Below are 11,209 nucleotides of genomic sequence, written 5' to 3' on the forward strand. Positions count from 1 at the left end.
ATTTTCTTTAATAAATATAGGCCTGTTTGGTTATCTATTTCTGTTAGTTTTGGTAGATCGTGTTTTTCAAGAAATTGTTCTATTTCATGTAGATTATCACATTTGTGGGGACAGATTTATTTATAATATTCCTTTATTATCCTTCTAATGCTCATGGGATCAGCAGTAATGGCCCCTTTCATTTCTTTCTTTTTTTTTTTAAATTGAAGTATAGTTGATTTACAAAACTGTGTTTCAGATGTACAACATAGTGATTCTTTTTTTTTTCAAATTATATTCCATTATAGGTTATTATAAGATATTGGATATAATTTTCTGGGCTATATAGTACATCTTTGTTGTTTATCTATTTTATGTATACTAGTTTGTGTCAGTTAATACCATACTGCTAATTTGTCCCTCTCCTACCTCCTTCTTCCCTTTGGTAGCCATTAAGTTTGTTTTCTATGTCTCAGAGTCTGTTTCTGTTTTGTATGTAGATTCATTTGTATTAGTTTTTAGATTCCACATATAAGTGATATCATACAGTATTTGTCTCTCTCTGACTTATTTCACTAAGCATAATATTCTCTAGGTCCATTCTCATTGCTGCAGATGGCAATATTTCATTCTTTTTTATGGCTGAGTAATATTCCATCATATATATATATATATAATTTTTTTTTCACATCTTCTTAAGCCAATCATCTGTTGATGGGCACTTGGGTTCAGTGTCTTGTCTTCCATGTCTTGACTATTGTAAATAGTGCTGCTATGAACATTGGGGTGCATGTATCTTTTTGAATTAGAGTTTTCCAGATAGGTACCCAGGAGTGGAATTGCTGGATCATGTGGAAGTTCTATTTTTATTTTTTAAGGAAACTTCATACTGTTTTACATAATGGCTGCACCAATTTACATTCCCACCAACAGTGAGAATCCTCTCCACCATTTATTATTTGTAGACTTTTTGATGATAACCATTCTGACAGGTGTGAGGTGATACCTCCTTGTTGTTTTGATTTGCATCTCAAATTGAGCAAGCAAGTTGAGCATCTTTTCATGTGCTTGTTAGTCATCTGTATGTCTTCTTTGGAAAAATGTCTTTTTAGATCTTCTGCCCATTTTTCGATTGTGTTGTTTCTTTTTTTTGATGTTGAGTTATATGAGCTGTTTGTATATTTTGGATTTTAACCCCTTGTTGGTCTCATTGTTTGCAAATATTTTCTCCCAGTCCATAGGTTGTCTTTTCATTTTATTGATGGTTTCTTTTGCTGTGCACATGCTCTTAAGTTTGATTAGGTCCCATCTGCCATTTGTTTATTTTTGCTTTTATTTCTTTTGCCTTGGGAGACTGATCTAAGAAAATATTGCTACAATTTATGTCAGTGAATGTTTTGCCTTTGTTCTCTTCTAGGAGTTTTACGGTATTATGTCTTACATTTAGGTCTTTAAACCATTTTGAGTTTGTGTATATGGTGTGAAGGAATGTTCTAATTTCATTGTTTTACATGTAGCTGTCCAGCTTTCCCAACACCACTTGTTGAAAAGACTGTCTTTTCTCCATTGTATATTCTTGCCTCCTTTGTTGTAGGTTAATTGCCCATAGGTGCGTGGGTTTATTTCTGGGCTCTCTATTCTGTTCCATTGATCTGTATGTCTGTTTTTGTTTCAATACCATGCTGTTTTGATTATTGTAGCTTTGTAGTATAGACTAAAGTCTGGAAGGGTTATATCTCCAGATTTATTCTTCTTTCTCAGGATTGCTTTGGCAATTCTGGGTCTTTCATGGTTCCAGATAAATTTTAGGATTATTTTTTCTAGTTCTGTGAAAAATGTCATAGGTATTTCGATAGGGATTGCATTAAATCTGTAGATTGCTTTGGGTAGTATGTGGCCACTTTAACAATACTACTTCTTCTAATCCAAGAGCATGGGATAGCTTTCCATTTCTTTGAATCATCTTCAGTTTCCTTTATCAATGTTTTACAGTTTTCAGCATATAGCTTTCCCCCTCCTTGGTTAAATTTATTCCTAGGTATTTTTTGATGCAATTTTAAATGGGATTTAAAAAAATTACTTTCTTTCTGATATTTCATTATTCGTGTATAGAAATGCAACATATTTCTGTATATTAATCTTGTATCCTGCTACCTTGCTGAAATCATTTATTAGTTCTAATAGTTTTTATGTGGAGATTTTAGGGTTCTCTAGAGTATCATGTCATCTGCAAAAAGTGACAGTTTTACCTCTTCCTTTACATTTTGGATAACTTTTATTTTTTCTTGTCTGATTGCTATGGCTATCAGACAAGACTTCCAATACTATGTTAAATAGAAGTGGTGAGAGTGGGCATCCTTTTCCTGTTCCTGAATTTAGCTGGAAGGGTTTCAGCTTTTCACTGTTGAGTACTATGTTGGCTCAATGTGGGTTTGTCATAAATGTCCTTTATTATGTTGAGATATGTTCCATCTATACCCACTTTGATGAGACTTTTATATCATGAATGGATGTTGAATTTTGTGAAGTGCTTTTTCTGTGGTTATTGAGATGAACATGTGGTTTTTGCCTTTCTTTTTGTTAATATGGTGTATCACATTGATTTGCATATGTTGAATCATCTTTGTGACCCTGGAATGAATTCAATGTGATCATGGTGTATGATCCATTTTCTGTAATGTTGGATTTGGTTTGCTAATAGTTTATTGAGGATTTTTGCACCTATATTCACCAAAGATATTGGCTTATAATTTTCTTTTTTTGGTAGTGTCTTTGTCTGGGTATTGGTATCAGGGTAATAGTGGCCTTGTAGAATAAATATGGGAGTGTTCCTTCCTCTTCAATTTTTGGTAATAAGTTGAGAAGGATAGGTATACTTTCTTCATTATATGTTTGGTAGAATTCCCCAGTGAAGCTGTCCAGTCCTGGACTTTTGTTTGCAGGGAGTATTTTTACTGAGATTCTATTTCACTTCTAGTGGTCGGTCTGTTCAAATTGTCTGTTTCTTCTTGACTCAGTCTTGGCAGACTGTATGTTTCTAGAAATTTGTCCATTTCTTCTAGGTTGTCAAATTTGTTGCCATATAACTGTTCCTAGCATTCACTTATGATTTTTTTGTATTTCTGTGGTATCGGTTGTTATTTCTCTTTTCTCTTTTCTTCTTGGTGAGTCTGGCTAGAGATTTGTTTATTTTTTTGTTTTTCTTTTCAAAAAACCAGCTCTTGGTTTTATTGATATTTTCTATTCTTTAATCTCTCTTTTATTTATTTTCTCTTTGATTTTTAATTTTTAAAATATTTTATTTATTTATTTTTGGCTGTGTTGGGTCTTCATTGCTGCGTGTGGGCTTTCTCTAGTTGCAGCAAGCGGGGGCTACTCTTTGTTGCGGTGAGCGGGCTTCTCATTGCGGCTCCTTCTCTTGTTGCGGAGCACAAGCTCTAGATGCACGGGCTTCAGTAGCTGTGGCACGAGAGCTCAGTAGTTTGGCTTGTGGGCTTTAGTAGGCTCAGTAGTTGTGGTGCACAGGCTTAGTTGGTCCATAGCATGTGGGACCTTCATGGACCAGGGATTGAACCGGTGTCTCCTGCATTGGCAGGCGGATTCTTAACCACTGTGCCACCAGGGAAGTCCTCTCTCTGATTTTTATTATTCCCTTTCTTCTGCTGACTTTGGGCTTTGCTTGTTCTTCTTTTTCTAATTCTCTTAGGTGGTAGGTTAGGTTATTTGAGATTTTTCTTGTTTCTTGAGGAAGGCCTGTATTGGTATGAGCTTCCCTCTTGAAACTGCTTTTGTTGCATCCCTAGATTTTGTAAAGTTGTGTTTTCATTTTCATTTGTTTTGAGGCATTTTCTGATTTCTTCTTTGATTTTATCATTGACCCACTGGGTTTTAAAAGTAGCACATTGTTCTTTTCCCATTTTTTTCTTTCTGTAGTTGATTTCTAATTACATACCATTGTGGTTGGAAAAGATGCTTGATATAATTTGTATCCTCTTAAGATTGTTGAGGATTGTTTTGTGACCTAGTATGTGGTCTATTCTAGAGAATGTTCCATGCATGCTTGAAAAGAATGTGTATTCTGCTTTTTTGGATGTAGTGTCCTGTAGATGTCAGTTAAGTCCAACTGGTCTATTGTGTCATTTAAGATATCTGTTGCATTATTGATTTTTTGTCTGGATGATTTGTCCATTGATGTCAGTGGGGTATTAAAATCTCCTACTATTATTGTATTATTGTCAATTTCTCCCTATATGTCTGTTAGTATTTGCTTTATATATTTAGGTGCTGCTATATCGGGAGCGAGTATGTTAATGAGTGTAATATACTCTTCTTGTATTGATCCCTTTATCATAATATAGTGCCCTTCTTTGTCTTTCATTATGACCTTTTTAAAAAGTATATTTTGTCTGATATGAGTGTTGCTACCTCCACTTTCTTGTCATTTCCATTTGCATAAAATGTCTTTTTCCATCTCCTCACTTTCAGTCATGTGTGTCTTTTGCCCTGAAGTGAGTCTCTCATAGGCAGCATATTGCAGGTTCTTGAGTTTTTTTTTTTCTTTCTTTCTTTTAAATCCAATCAGCCACTCTATGTCTTTTGATAGGAGCATTTAGTCCATTGACCTTTGAAGTAATTATTGATATGTATGTACTTATTGCCATTTTATTTCCTTGTTTTTCAGTTGTTTTTGTAGTTCTTCTTTGTTCATTTCTTCCTCTTTTTTTTCCTTTTGTGGGTTGATTTTCTTTTGTAGTATGCTTGACTTCCTTTCTTTTTGGTTTTTGTGAATCTATTATTTGTTTTTGATTTGTGATTACCATGGGGTTCATGTATGTTGATGCATAACTATATCTACTTGCTTTAAACTGATAGTCATTCAAGTTCAAACATATTCTAAAAGATCTACATTTTTAATTCCCCTCCTCCACATTTTGTGATCTTTGGCGTCCTATTTTTACATCTTCATGCTTATCTTTTTACTGTTTATTGAAGTTTTATTTGCTTTTATAATTTTTTGTTTGTTTTTTAATCTACATACTGGCTTAGTAAGTGATCTTCAATCCTTACTATATATTTGCCTTTCCTATTGGGATTTTTCGTACAGATTCTTGCTTCTTTTCCATCTAGAGAAGACCCTTCAATATTTCTTTTAGGGTAGGTTTAGTATTGCTGAGTTCTTTTAGTTTTTGCTTGTCTGAGAAATTCTTTCTCTCCTTCTATTCTAAATGATAATCTTGCTGAGTAGAGTATCCTAGATTGCAGGTTTTTCCCTTTTAGGACTTAAATATATCATGCCCCTCCCTTCTTACCTTCAAAATTTCTGCAGAGAAATCAGATGATAGCCTTATGAGGGTTCCTTTGTAAATGACCCTTTTTCTCTTGCTGCCTTTAGAATTCTCTCTTTAACTTTTGCCATTTTAATTATATGTCTTGGTGTGGGACTGTTTGGGTTCATCTTGTTTGGGACCCTCCATGCTTCCTGTACCCGGATATCTGTTTCCTTCTTTAGGTTTGGGAAGTTTTCAGCCATAATTTCTTCAAATACATTTTTGATCCCCTTTTCTCTCTCTTCTTCTAGAACCCCTATTATGCATAGGTTGGCATGTTTTCTATTATTCCATAGATCTTGTATGTTGCTTTCATTTTTTTCCCCCCCATTTTTCTTTCTGTCTGCTGTTTTGATTGAGTGATTTCTATTATTCTATCTTCCAGGTCACTTATTTATTTTTCTTTGTCATTTAGTTGGCTATTCATTACTTCTAGATTGCGTTTTATCTCAGAAATTGAATTATCTGTTTTGATTGGTTCATCTTTATAGTTCTAGTTCCTTGATACAGTGCTCTGCATTGATATCAATAATCTTTCTTTATTCAGTTAACACTTTTATTACCACCTTTTTGAACTTGGGGTCTAGTAGACTGGTGAGCTTTAGTCCACTGTTTGTTCTTTCAGGGTATTTCTTTTGTTCTTTTAATTGGGAATAGTTCTTCTGCCCTTTCTTTTACTTAACTTTGTCTCTGTGAATTTAGGAGAAACAAGATATCTAGTGTGGTCTTGAAGGGGTGTTTTTATGTGGGACTGTCCCTGTGTGGACTGTGTGTGTCCAATATCTTTGGTGCGAGGGCTGGTTTTGATATGGATGCCAGCCACGTCTTTCCTCAGGTGTGCTGGCTGATAGGGGGTGTGGTTGGTGTTGGAGGATCTAAAGCCTGTGCAGGGTGAGAGGCAGGACTTCCTCTCTGCTCCATGGCTGTTGCTGCCCTTTCCTTCCCCTCTTGTTGTTGTTCCAGATCTAGTGCAAGGCTGTGGCATGGAGTGGGCAGGGCCGGAGCGTTAGCTAGGCTGGCAGTCAGGGCATTGTGGTTGCAGGAATCAAGATGTTCGTGCTGCTGCCAGAGATCTCGGTTGCCTCTGTGGCGGTCCTTTCCCAGGACCTGTCTGCCCTAGATCCAGCACCAACCTGTGGTGTGGAGTGAGCAGGGCTGGAGCGTTCACTAGGCTGGGAGACTGAATGTGGCATGCTGGTTGCAGTGTCTCCTGTGGTGCTGTCACAGGAATAAGCACTGGTTGTGGCCTATGTCATCCCACCCAGACCACACCCCAGGCCCCCAAGCTGTCTCTGCGTCCTTTCCCAGGGCCCAGCTGGCTCAGATCGTGCACGAAGCTGTGGTGTGGAGTGAGCAGGGCTGGGGTGTTTGCCCTGCTTGGATTGGGGAATGTGGCAAGGTGGCAGCTGCCAGTGCAGAGTCCGTCTATTCTGACTGTTGGCAAGCCAGCACCCATGCACTCTTCACGAGTAGAGTCTAGGCTTCTCTAGCCCTTCTGTCCTTGCAGCTCTCCCAGTAGCCAAGGGGGCTTGTCTCCTCCCTGTAGGACTCCAGACTGGGCTAGCCAGTCTGTGACTCAACCTGCTTTCTCCCCAGGGTGAGGGTCCACCCTTGTGGACTTCTCTTCCTTTCAGATCCCTCCAAGGGCTGGAGGTCCCGACCCTATGCCTTTTGTCTGTCCTACCTGGTTACATGGAAATCTTTCTTGCAACTTCGGTTGTATAGGAGTTCTCTGGTCAGTTTTCAGTGAGAGTTGTTCCACATGTAGATATTTTTTTGATGTGTTCGTGGAGGGAGGTGAGCTCCATATCCTCCTACTCCACCATCGCGAGCTGATCAAATCCCTGTGTTTCTGATATTCGTAATTGTGTCTTCTTTTTATTGGTTAGCCTAGGTAGAAGTTTTATCAGCTTTCTCAAAGACTCAGCTTTTGGTTTTGTTGATTTTGTTTCCTGCTTTACCGTTTTGTTTCCTGTTGATTTCCTGCTTTTAATTTCATTGATTTCTGCTCTAATTTTTCTTTCCTCTGCTTACTTTAGACTTAATTTTGCTTTTTCTAGTTCCCTGAAGCAGAAGTTTAGATTATTGATTTCAGCTCTTCTTTTCTAATAGATGCATTTAATGCTGTAAATGTCCCTCTAAGGACTGCTTTTGCTGCATCCCATAAATTTTGGTAAGTTATAGTCTCATTTAGCTCAAAATATTTCTCGAGACTTCTTTGAGCCATGTGTCATTTAGAAGTGTGTTGTTTAATCTCCAAGTACTTCGGGATCTTCCAGCTATCTTTCTGTTGATTTTTCTAGATTAACTCCATTATAGTCTGAGAGCATACTTAGCATGATGTTATCACTGTCAATTAGATCCAGTCTTGATGGCACCGTTCAGTTCAACTACGTCCTTACTGATTTTTCTGCCTGCTGGATCTGTCAGTTACTGATAGAGAGATGTTGAAGTCTTCAGCTGTAAAGGGGATTTGTCTCTTTCTCCTTACAGTTCTGTTTTTGCCTCATATATTTGATGCTTTGTTGTTAGTTGCATACACATTAGTCATATCTTCTTGGAGAATTGACCTCTTTATCATTATGTAGTGCCTTTCTTTATCCTTGATAATTTTCCTTGCTCTTAGGTCTTCTTTGTCTGAAATATAGCTACTCCAGCTTTCTTTTGATTAGTGTTACCATGGTATCTTCCTCTATACCTTTACTTCTACTATGTCTGCAAGAACGCCCGCCCACCCCCGCCTTTTTTTTTGGCCACACTGCGCAGCTTGTGGGATCTTCGTTTCCCAATCAGGGATTGAACCCGGGCCCTTGCAGTGAAAGTGCCAAGTCCTAACCACTGGACTGCTAGGGAATTCCCAAGAAACCCATTTTAAATATAAAGACAACATATAGTTGGGTCTTGTTTTTAAATCCACCAACAGCCAGTCTTTTAATTATTTAGAACATTGACATTTGAAGTGATTACTGATATAGTTTGTTATCTACCACATTTGTTACTGTTTTCTATCCGTTACCTTGTTCTCTGTTCCTATTTTTGTCTTTCATTCTTTTTGGGGGGGAGGTGAGGAAGGTTAAGTATGGAAAGAAGGGTACTTGTGAATTTTGAGCATCCTGTTGAATTATAGTGGGCATTTGTCTTTGGCTGCTTCCTATTTTGGGGAAATTCCTTACTGAGTGCATTTTTGTGGGCATTAATGCACTGTTTCCCACTGTAGAAGCTAAAATGAGCCATCCTCCTTCTCATCACTCTTTGGCATCTAGAATCTGGGATGATGACCTGGGCTTGGCCAAATGGGCACGCCCTGGCAGGCCTTTGAGTATTGATGGAATGACAAAGCAACTAAAATTTAACCACAGCAGTGGGCTAGTGGCATTGTCCTGCAGCAACTTAGAAATGTTTAAGGAAAGCAGCTTCTTGTGGAAACCCTGCTTGACTTGAACCTGAGCTCAAATCCTGGCTGTTGTGACTTCAAGCAAATGTCTTCTTGTAACTGTATCACAAACGATAAAAATTTACAAAAAGAAAGAGAAATCTAGAGATGCATTTTAGCACTAGCTGTGCTACCCTGGGCAAACCCCTTCTCCTCCCTGAACTTTTGTCTTCGGCTTTTATGTACATTATTACATAGTTCCACTTTAAAAGCACCTAGCTCATAGATGCTGGTAGGTGAATTAATCAAACAGGGACTTCCTCTTTCAGCTTCCCAAGGTCTTTCTTCCACTGGACCACGGTTGGGTGGGAGGGGAGAGACAGGCATTACCCAACTTTGTCTCAAACAAACATTACTGCTACCCTCGGCTCAATCTGTTGTCATGGGGAAACAATGCAGTCAAGAACAAGCTGCATTTAGAAAACTTTTTCTAAGGGGTGGCAGGAGAGTCTGTTTGCAGTGATTTGCCAAAGACAGTGAACACTGGCCCACAGAATATAGTACTGAGACCATCATGGGCCAAGCCCTATGATCCCAGTCTTAAAAGCAGTGTATGTTTCATGAGAAGGGGGGCCTTCCCCGTCTTGTTCATATTCTATTCTCAGTGCCTTAGAACATTGCTTGGCTCACAGAAGGCACTAATGTTAACCTAACGCTGGTGGGGGTGGGTGGACATCACGCTGGAGTCTCTTCATCTGTGACTGAGCCTAACAATCCTGATCCCAGGATGGTGCTGAGAACAAGATGCAAAATGATTCTGAAAGTTCTAATCCCTGGTGCATGTCTGGAACTCAGATGAGTTTTCATCTCTTGTTTTTATCATCTCTTTTCACTCAGAATTTAAGTAAATATAAATGAATTTTTAAATTGCTGGGGAAAAAGTGACTGCAAATGCATTCTATGTACACATGGAACTTTTATACCATTATACTTAGGGATCACATGTGTTAATAATTTCATTGGTTAGAACTAATGTGCCTTAAACATTTAATGAGAACTTTCCAATGCTTGTGATATTGACAGTTTATTAAATGATGTAAACATAACGTAACTGTCTAAAATATGAATGAATAGGAACAACGCTTGGAAGAGAATTTGGGAAAATAAAGTGTGAAATTAAGGCGAATTTTTAAAAACTAGGCTTAAGGGAGTTCCCTGGTGGCCTAGTGGTTAGGATTTGGCACTTTCATTGACGTGGCCCAGGTTCAATCCCTGGTTGGGGAACTGAGATCCCTGCAAGCCACGTGGCACAGCCAAGATTTAAAAAAAAAAAAAAAAAAGGCTTAAAGAAAAAAGAGAAAGGCTTAAAAAATTTTAAACTTGAAAAAAACAAAAACAAAACCAAGAAACGTTCCCATCCTTACAGGGATAAAATTAGGGAATGTTGAATTCTTGTCACCTACTGGAGACCAACCTAAGACAGAGGCAGTGGGAATTCTACTGGTTGGAGTTACCACCTTGTCACCATGACACAAGAATGCAGGGAAAGCTCTAGGGAGGTGAAGTGAGGTTCCTTGGTTTGGTTTCCGTCTGTTCCTTAAATTCCAAGTTTCCCGAACTGAACCCCCTCACCCTCATCTTCCCCATTCCTCAGAAAGGCTTCACCACCTTGATCACCTCTTACAGGCCCTTTCCCCAGGTCACCTGCTCATCTCTCTTGTTCCCTCCTGTTACTGCCTCTGTTCAGGCCCCAGAGCATCTGCACTTACTGCTGGTCTCCCTGCCTCCGATCTCTCACATCACTTACCGTCAGATCCACCTTCCACAGCACAGCTCTACAACCCGATCCTCTATTCAAATATCTTCTACGTAACTCAAGGGCCAAATTCCTCCTCCTCGTATTTAACGTCCTCTAACATGACCCACTTGGCCAACCTTGCTTCTCCTTCCCCATTATCCAAGTCCACGTTCCTTGAGCGCCCATGCCTGGTGCTTTCCCAGCTCTGTGGCTTTGCTCCGCAGATGTTTCTTTCAACAGGAAGGCCTCCCACCCCAACATCTCCAAAGGGTCAGCCTAAGTGTTGTCTCCTCCGAGATGTCTCTAAACCCAGATGAAATTCCAACTCCCTTCTCTGAATGCCCACTTTACCCCAGTGGTGTTTATCATTTGCAACCAGATCACAAACTCCAGGAGGGCAAGAAACTGATTGTGTCTTCCCAGCATGTTGTACAGGGTATGGTCCATAGAAGGCAACAGGACAGCATTTTAAATCTAGGAACAGCCCCCAGTACGTCCACAGGCAGCAGTCTGGAAAGGGGCTCTCTCTCCTCCCAAGCTTGTCACAGCCTGTCACACAGGCCCTCCAGCTTCCCTCCTGCTCTGATCGATGCCTCTCTACAGTCCCTTAACGGTGGAGACCAGATCAGAACCACTCTATCTATCTCTGGAACCTCCTATAGAGGTAGGTCAGACAAGTAACAGAGAGTGAGTGGGACAAGGGTAATCCTGAATGGTTTTTCTTCCTGGTTT

The sequence above is a fragment of the Balaenoptera ricei genome, chromosome 1, assembly GCF_028023285.1.
Source record: "Balaenoptera ricei isolate mBalRic1 chromosome 1, mBalRic1.hap2, whole genome shotgun sequence".
In the NCBI taxonomy this organism is placed as follows: domain Eukaryota; kingdom Metazoa; phylum Chordata; class Mammalia; order Artiodactyla; family Balaenopteridae; genus Balaenoptera; species Balaenoptera ricei.